This window comes from Piliocolobus tephrosceles, chromosome 13 (assembly GCF_002776525.5).
Source record: "Piliocolobus tephrosceles isolate RC106 chromosome 13, ASM277652v3, whole genome shotgun sequence".
Taxonomy (NCBI): domain Eukaryota; kingdom Metazoa; phylum Chordata; class Mammalia; order Primates; family Cercopithecidae; genus Piliocolobus; species Piliocolobus tephrosceles.
The window spans coordinates 45,926,316-45,935,314 of record NC_045446.1 but is presented as its reverse complement, the minus strand read 5'-3'; positions in this window follow the sequence as shown (position 1 = coordinate 45,935,314).

The window sequence follows — 8,999 nt, the reverse complement described above, 5'->3', positions numbered from 1 at the left end:
CTTATAAAGTCAAAAATTGACTGGGCGCAGGGGCTCGCACCTGTAATCTCGGCACTTTGGGAGGACAAGGCAGGCAGATCACCTGAGGTCAGGAGTTCAGGACCAGCCTGGCCAACATAGTGAAAACCTATCTCTACTAAAAATACAAAAATTAGCTGGGCATGATGGCTCATGCCTGTAATCCTAGCTACTCAGGAGGCTGATGCAGGAGAATTGCTTGAACCTGGGAAGCACACATCGCAGTGAACCAAGATCATGCCACTGCACTCCAGCCTGGGCAACAGAGCAAGACTCCATCTCAAAAATAGATAAATAAAAGTCTCAATTTATTGGTCAGGTGTGGTGGCTTTATGCCTGTAATCCCAGCACTTTGGAAGGCCACGGCAGGCAGATCACTTGAAACCAGGAGTTTGAGACCAACCTGGGCAATATGGGGAGATCTCGTCTCTACAAAAAATAAAAATTAGCCAGGTGTGTTGGTACATGCCTGTAGTCCCAGCGTCTCCAGAGGCTGAGGTGGGAGGATCACTTGACCCGGGAAGTTAAGGCTGCAGTGAGCCATGATCATGTACTCTAAGCTGGACGACAGAGACCCTGTGCCAAAAGTAAAAATAAAAGCCTCAGGTTTTAGAAAGCATTGTCCTGGCCGGACACAGTGGCTCACGCCTGTAATTCCAGCACTTTGGGAGGCCAAGGCAGGTGGATCACTTGAGGTCAGGAGTTTGAGAACAGCCTGGCCAACATGGCAAAATCCCATCTCTACTAAAAATAAAAAAATAAACTGGGTGTGGTGGTGCACACATGTAATCCCAGCTACTCGGGGGGTGGAGGCACGAGAATAGCTTGAATCTGGGAGGCGGAGGTTGCAGCGAGCTGTGATCGCACCACTGCACTCCCAACCTGGGCAACAAGGCAGGACTCCATCAAAAGAAAACAAAGCACTGTCCTAGGTGATGGGCAAAATAAGTCTGTGCCCTCGTGAAGCTTACTTAAGAATAAATAGGCTTGGAGAGACGAAAAGGCCCTGAGTCCAACTCAGGAGTGGAGAGCTAAGATTCAAATTCAGCTCTTGAATGCAAATTCTATGCATCTGAAACTACTGAGCCCTCTCTCCCTATCCTCCTCACTCTCTCCGTAACCTGATCCTGCAGGCTGGAACTTTTCCTTCTACCTGATATAAATAATTGGGAGCAGGAGAGCTATTTTATTTCTATCAGGCCTCACACTGACAAGCACAGATGGCTCTGAGGCTGAGACTGCTTTAATTCTCCGAAAGTGCAGTGAAGGAGATGGATTACTGGATCTGAAGTCACCAGGGAGGCTTGATTTCTGCTGTTGGTACTGCTAAGCATCCATTATGCACTAGGCCCTAAAAAGAATTCAAAGGGCCATTACTGTGCTTTTTCTCCTGGCGTTAGACTTTTTAAAAATTGATTTTGTTTTTGTTTTTTTTTTTTAGCAACGTTTTACGTGCTCATAATTTAAAAAGTGAAAAGCACTAGAAGGCACGTTTTAAAATACCACATCCACTATCCCACTGCCCCCTACCCTTTATTCTGTCTTCACTGAATCAATTACTTCCACTCTTTTAGCTGACAGTATACCATTCTTATTAATTTTCTTATTTTCTATTACGGTAGTTGAAGATTTACTGTTTTTATAATACCATTACTCCTTTCCCCCCGACTCCAGGCTCCTGATATAGTTATTTCACAGTGTTTTGATAATTAATAGCGTTTACATTTTGATTATGTGAATATTGTTTAATGGTTCAGACAGGATCCTAGCAGGATACAAATGGCACCATTAAACAGGGTAATTTGAAGAGATTAAAGGGACAATTTACAAAAGTTTGGGCGGCATGTCGAGAAACCAAGCAAAGGCCTGATGAGGCAATGGGAAGAAGTTAACACGAGAGAAGAGAGACCCCTGAGAGGAGGTAAGGCGCAGGGTCTGCCATGCTCCTACAGAGAGAGTAAAATCTCACTCTTCTTCCTCACACCCAGTCTCCGCCAGTGAAGGTGGAGGACAGGAGACACCACGGCTGTGTGGTCCATTCAGGTCAACCTCCAGAGCCCAGAGCAGTGTGGCAAAGAGAAACGCAGACCTGCAAGGCAAAACGAAAATGTTCAGCACTACAGCCAGGCAGAGTCAACTATAAAACCCTCCTCTGGGCTGGGCATGGTGGCTCATGTTTGTAATCCCCAGCAGTTTGGGAGGATCACATGTATCCCAGGAAGGTTGAAGCTACAGTGGGTGGTGATCACACCTCTGCACTCCAGCCTGGGCGACAGAATGAGACTTTGTCTCTAAAAAAAAAAAAAAAAGTCAGTATTTTTTCTCTGAGGCCGTTCAGTCTCTCCAAAGAAGAGACCTCCAGGTTTCTGCTGGGAATGTAAGCCTGGATGCCACCTTTCTGGGAATCACCTGGGGAAGGGATTTCTCTGCATACAGACTATTTCTTACGCCCCAGTATTTAGTCGGCACCCTCACCATTGTGCTTGCGCCCTGATTGCATTTCCTCAGAAAATAAACCTGTTCTCCTTGAAGGTGGAGGCAGGAGGTACCCATTTTGTTGCAGGTGGGAATAGAAGTCTGGGAGCTTAGCATTTCCTTGTAGCCCCTGTTTCAGCCCCACACTTTACCCTTCCCTTCCATGGTACCTGGTACCTCCAATTCCTGAGCCTGAACAGTGCTCTTCAGAGCAAATCAGCTTCCATCTTTTCACTCCCTGTCAGTGTGGGCACTTGGATTTCACTATGGTCTCAGTCTCCACTGATTTCTACTTTCCAAAGCGTTGTTGGCAGACTTCTCCTGCCGTAGTCTCTCACCTTCCAGTCTCCTCACCTTTGTGTGGTTATACTTTTGTGTGTTCTTTTCCTATCGCTTTAGTGGGACTTGGGGAAGGAGCTAAGATAAATATATCAGGTCAATTTATCTGTTTAACCAGAGGTCCACTAGCATTGAGTTTTGGTAATGTTTCATTTTCATGTTTAGGCGAATGCTCACCATTTCATGACTGAAGGCCCCATAAGACGGTTGCTGTAAACTGATATCATCCATACCCTTATTAGCTAGTCACAGTGCCTTGTGATATACCAAGCCAAAGTTTCCAGCGTGAGCATGTCACTGTCATTCCACTACCAAGTTCTTCATTAGCCCAGTGTTTTTTCTTTTATTAAACTTTTTTTTTTTTTTTTTTTTTTTTTTTGAGACTTGCACTGTCACTCTGGTTGGAGTGCAGTGGCGCGATCTCAGCTCCTGCAACCTCCGCCTCCCGGGTTCAAGCGATTCTCCTGCCTCAGGCTCCTGAGTAGCTGGGATTACAGCCGCCCACCATCATGCCTGGCTAATTTTTTGTATTTCTAATAGAGAAGGGGTTTCACCATGTTGGCCAGGCCGGTAATTTTTTTGTTTTTTTGAAATGGAGTCTCACTCTGTTGCACAGGCTGGAGTGCAGTGGCGCAATCTCGGCTCACTGCAAGCTCTGCCTCCCGGGTTCATGCCATTCTCCTGCCTCAGCCTCCCAAGTAGCTGGGATTACAGGCGCCCATCACCATGCCCAGCTAATTTTTTGTATTTTTTAAGTAGAGACGGGGTTTCACCGTGTTAGCCAGGATGGTCTCGATCTCCTGACCTCATGATCCGCCCACCTCGGCCTCCCAAAGTGCTGGGATTACAGGCGTGAGCCACCCTGCCCGGACAGGCTGGTAATTTTTTAAATTTCTGTGGAGATTGGGTCTCACCATGTTGCCCAGGCTGGTCTTGAACTCCTGGGCTGAAACATTTTTCCTGCCTCGGCCTCCCAAAGTGCTGGAATTAGAGACATGAGTCACTACACCCAGCCTAACCCATTGTTTTCTAAAGTGTGGTTAGCACACCTCCAGGAGGTTGAGAGAGTAAATTTCAGATGAATGAACTTTTTTTTAATTGTAAAAGTTATATATGTTAAATGTATATGTGTTTTTAAACATAACTGGCATTAGCCAGACCCAGTGGCACACACTTGTAGTGCCAGCTACCTGGGAGGCTGAGGCAGGAGTTCACAGCTGTAGTGCATTATGATCGCACCTGTGAATAGTCAGTCACTGTGGTCCAGCCTGGGCAAAACAGCAAGATCCCCATCTCTTAAAAAAAAAAAAAAAACAGCCAGGCACAGTGGCTCACATCTGTAATCCCAGCACTTTGGGAGGTCGACATGGGCGGATCTCAAGGTGAGGAGTTCAAGATCAGCCTGGCCAACATAGTGAAACCCTGTCTCTACTAAAAAAATACAAAAAATTGGCCAGTTGTGGTGGCGGGCACCTGTAGTCCCAGCTACTCACGAGGCTGAGACAGGAGAATCACTTGAACCTGGGAGGCGGAGGTTGCAGTGAGCAGAGATCGCGCCACTGCACCTCCAGCCCAGGCAACAGTGCGAGACTCCGTCTCAAACGAAAAAAAAAGAAGAAAAATAAGAAAGGTAATTGGCATGTCAGGCCCATATTTTGCTAAGGATAAGTCTAAGTAAAATAGTCAATTTAAAGAAAAGTGCTAAATAAATGATAGTATAGGTGCTATTCAGGAAAGGCAAGCATTGTGACGGTGACTACAATATGATAAACACTAATCCTGCAGGTAGCTAGTACTACTAATCCAGAGAATAGATTTTAGAAGCCCATTTCCTTCCAAAATAGCCCCAGGACCTGTGCTCTTCTGCCTCCTCTAACTCCCAAACTGGCATGGAACCTGTAAGGATTGTACAGTGCAGTCCTCACTTCCCCAGAAAGTGTTTGTTTTTGTGGAGTAAAACAGCTTGCTGGTTGCAAGAGGCTGCCTACAAATGGTGTGGACTAGAATAGCAACTTCAGTAGCCTCCCTCTTAAAGCTGCATTTTCACTCCTCAGAGACCTCCCTTCCTTTGCACCTTGCTTTGAGACACAGGCTGAGAAAATGGGAGGGCTGGTAATTGACATCTACCTGGAGGGTTCAGTCCTTAGCCCCAGGCAGAACAGTTGTTCTCATCTGTCCCAGAACTGCTCTTAGCACAACTCCAGCCCAGACAAGGCAGCAACAGGTAGGGAAGCAGGGAGTGTCAAAGGTCTCGCTCCTGGCTCCTCTGGGCCATTCCCTCTCCTTAGGTTGGGCTCCTGGGAGCTTTCCAGGAAGCATCTTCAGTTCCACATTCCAAATTGCCCAAAAGGGATAGAAAAGAGAATTAAGCCGGGCGCGGTGGCTCAAGCCTGTAATCCCAGCACTTTGGGAGGCCGAGACGGGCGGATCACGAGGTCAGGAGATCGAGACCATCCTGGCTAACACGGTGAAACCCCGTCTCTACTAAAAAATACAAAAAAACTAGCAGGGCGAGGTGGTGGGCGCCTGTAGTCCCAGCTACTCGGGAGTCTGAGGCAGGAGAATGGCGTAAACCCGGGAGGCGGAGCTTGCAGTGAGCCGAGTTCCGGTCACTGCACTCCAGCAGAAAGAGAAAAAGAAAAAAAAGAGAGCGAATTAATATTTGTTGAGCACCTACTGAGCACTGGAGCTGTACTTTTTTTTTGTTTTTTGAGACGGAGTCTCGCTCTGTCACCTAGGCTGGAGTGCAGTGGCGCGATCTCGGCTCACTGCAACCTCCACCCCCCTGGTTCAAGTGATTCTCCTGCCTTAGCCTCCGGAGTAGCTGGGATTACAGGTGTGTGCCACCACACCCAGCTAATTTTTTGTATTTTTTAGTAGAGATGGGATTTCACTGTGTTAGCCAGAATGGTCTACAATCTCCTGACCTCGTGATCCGCCTGCCTCAGCCTCCCAAAGTGCTGGGATTACAGGCGTGATTACCACGCCCGGCCCGGAGCTTTACATTTAAAGTTTACAGCAACGTATGAAAACGGTATTACAGGCTGGGTGTGGTGGCTCAGGCTGTAATCCCAGCACTTTGGGAGGCTGAGGTGGTCAGATCACCTGAGGCCAGGATTTTGAGACAGGCCTGGACAACATGCCAAAACCTTGTCTCTACTAAAAATACAAAAAATTAGCTAGGCGTGGTGGCAGGCGCCTGCAATTCAAGCTACTTGGGAGGCTGAGGCAGGAGAACCCGTTGAACCTGGGAGGCAGAGGCTGCAGTGAGCAAAGATCGTGCCATTACACTCCAGCCTCGGCAACAAGAGCAAAACTCCATCTCAAAAAAAAATAAAAGAAAGAAACAGTATTACCCCTATTCTACCGAGGCCCCAGGAGATCAAGAAACTTGCCCATATTGAAATGAGTGGCAGAGCCAGCAGTTAAACCCAGGGCAGTGTGAGGCCAAAGCAAAGAGCTGTACTGAGCAAGCTGGTTCCCCCAGACATGTGGCTCACTCTGCTGCTGTCTGGTCAATTATATGGCTGCCTCTTTCCAACCTGTAAGGAAAACAAAACTGAAGTAGGCCAGAGCCTCCTGGGCAGGGGCTGGCTTTCTGAATCCACGCAAGGGGCAGAGACAAACCAGTGTTTGACAATGACTGGAAACATTCATGTGCTTTACATCCTAGACACACCATAAAAAACTGGGAAACTGATAGCCAGCCTTGTATATACAATTGACATTAGTCCTAAGTAATAAGGTGTTTTTCTTTTAAAAAGCAGTGGAGGGATGGGCATGGTGGTCCACATGCCTGTAATCCCAGCACCTTGGGAGGCCAGGCGTTCGAGACCAGCCTGGGCAACAGTGATATTTGCTCCCCCATCTCTAATTTTAGGGGAAAATAAAAGCAGGGGAACAGGTTTTACAGCAGCCTTTATCTGAGCAAGGAGTCAAAGATAGACTTGGGCAAGGGCCAAAAAGGATTCTAAGAATCAGTTACAGTCCAAAATGGGCCAGGCATAGTGGCTCGCGCCTGTAATCCCAGCACTTTGAAAGGCCAAGGCAGGTGGATCACTTGAGGTCAGAAGTTCAATACCAGCCTGGCCAGCATGGTGAAACCCCATCTCTATTAAAAATACAAAAGATTAGCTGGACATGGTGGCAGGTGCCTGTAATCCCAGCTACTTGGGAGACTGAGGCAGGAGAACTGCTTGAACCCCGGAGGCAGAAGTTGCCGTGAGCCTAGATCGCACCATTACACTCCAGACTGGGCAATAAGAGTGAAACTTCGTCGCAAAAAAAAAAAAAAAAAATAGAAAGAAAGGAAAAGAAAAGAAACTCTGTCTCTACTAAAAATACAAAAATTAGCTGGGTGCAGTGGTGTATGCCTGTAGTCTCAGCTACTCAGGAGGCTAAGGCAGGAGAATTGCTTGAACCCAAGAGATGAAGGTTACAGTGAGCTCAAATCACGCCATGCCACTGCACTCCAGCCTGGGGGACAGAGTGAGACTCTGTCTCAAAAAAAAAAAAAAAAAAATTTACAGTCCAAAATAGGTGAAACAAACTGTCAGAACAGGAACCACAAACTCACTTCTTCCCAAGTCATTTCCTGCAATAGGAATATGGTTTACTGGGCAATCACCCTGTGCCAAGTACTTTTTTTTTTTTTTTGAGATGGAGTCTCGCTCTGTCGCCCAGGCTGGAGTGCAATGGCCGGATCTCAGCTCACTGCAAGCTCCGCCTCCCGGGTTTACGCCATTCTCCTGCCTCAGCCTCCCGAGTAGCTGGGACTACAGGCGCCCGCCACCTCGCCTGGCTAGTTTTTTGTATTTTTTTTTTAGTAGAGACGGGGTTTCACCGTATTAGCCAGGATGGTCTCGATCTCCTGACCTCGTGATCCGCCCATCTCGGCCTCCCAAAGTGCTGGGATTACAGGCTTGAGCCACCGAGCCCGGCCCCTGTGCCAAGTACTTTTATTTGCATTAAACTTTTCACATGGGGGCTTTTTTTTTTTTTATGTCACAGATGCTTAAGGCTTCAAAAGGTTAAGGGACTTGTCCAGAAGCGCTCAGGCAGTAGGAACAGAGTCAGGATTTGAACCCAAGTCTGTGTGGCTCCCAAACCTGAGGTTCCTACTGCACAGTGATTACTGTCTGGGACCCTCTTGCTGGAGGACAATGCAGAGCAGCTGGAGGCCCTGCCGTCTGTGCCTCCATGTCCCTAGGAGAGGTGAAGAGCTTCTCTCCAAGTGGTGTGAGCAGGAGGGAGATGTCTATTTTCTGAAAAGCCTGGGCAGAAAGATAGAAAAATAGGGCTTCCTAGGCCAGGCACCATGGATCACACCTGTAATCCCAGCACTTCAGGAGGCCGAGGTGGGCGGATCACCTGTGGTCAGGAGTTCGAGACCAGCCTGGCCAACATGGTGAAACCCCCATCTCTACTAAAAATACAAAATTAGCCAGGCGTGGTGGCAGGCGCCTGTAATCCCAGCTACTCAGAAGGCTGAGGCAGGAGAATCGCTTGAACCTCAGAGGTGGATGTTGCAGTGAGCCGAGATCATGCCATTGCACTCCAGCCTGGTGGACAAGAGTAAGACTTTGTCTCCAAAAAAAAAAAGAAAGAAAAGAAAAATAGGGCTTCCTCAGACAGAGTCACTCTCTCTGTGTTTCCCCATCCCCTGCCTCTGGGACTTAACAAAGTGGCACAGAAACAGGCTGGCAGGAGCTGCTACAGATGGTCACCTGGGCCCCAGCACATTCCTGGTGCTCAGATGCGTGGGGGAGCAGCCTCTGAGCCGCAATGCCTCATGTAAACCTCATTGATTTTCTGCTTCATTAGATCAGTGAGAGCCCTTTTCAGCATGGCCTGGCAATTTTCTTGGGAGCTTACTGAGAGGAGCACCCTGCTGTCCCTGCTCTTAGCGGTAGTGGCAGCTCCTGTTCTCCATGTAGGGAGCCTACCCAGCTGCTAAGCTTCTACCTGGATTTCAAGCTGCTACTTGGATTTCATTTTCTTTTCTTTTCTTTTCTTTTTTTTTTTTTGAGACGGAGTTTCACTCTGTGGCCCAGACGGGAGTGCAGTGGCCCAATCTCAGCTCACTGCAACCTCTGCCTCCCAGATTCAAGCAGTTCTCCTGCCTCAGCCTCCCAAGTAGCTGGGATTACAGGCGCAAGCCATCATGC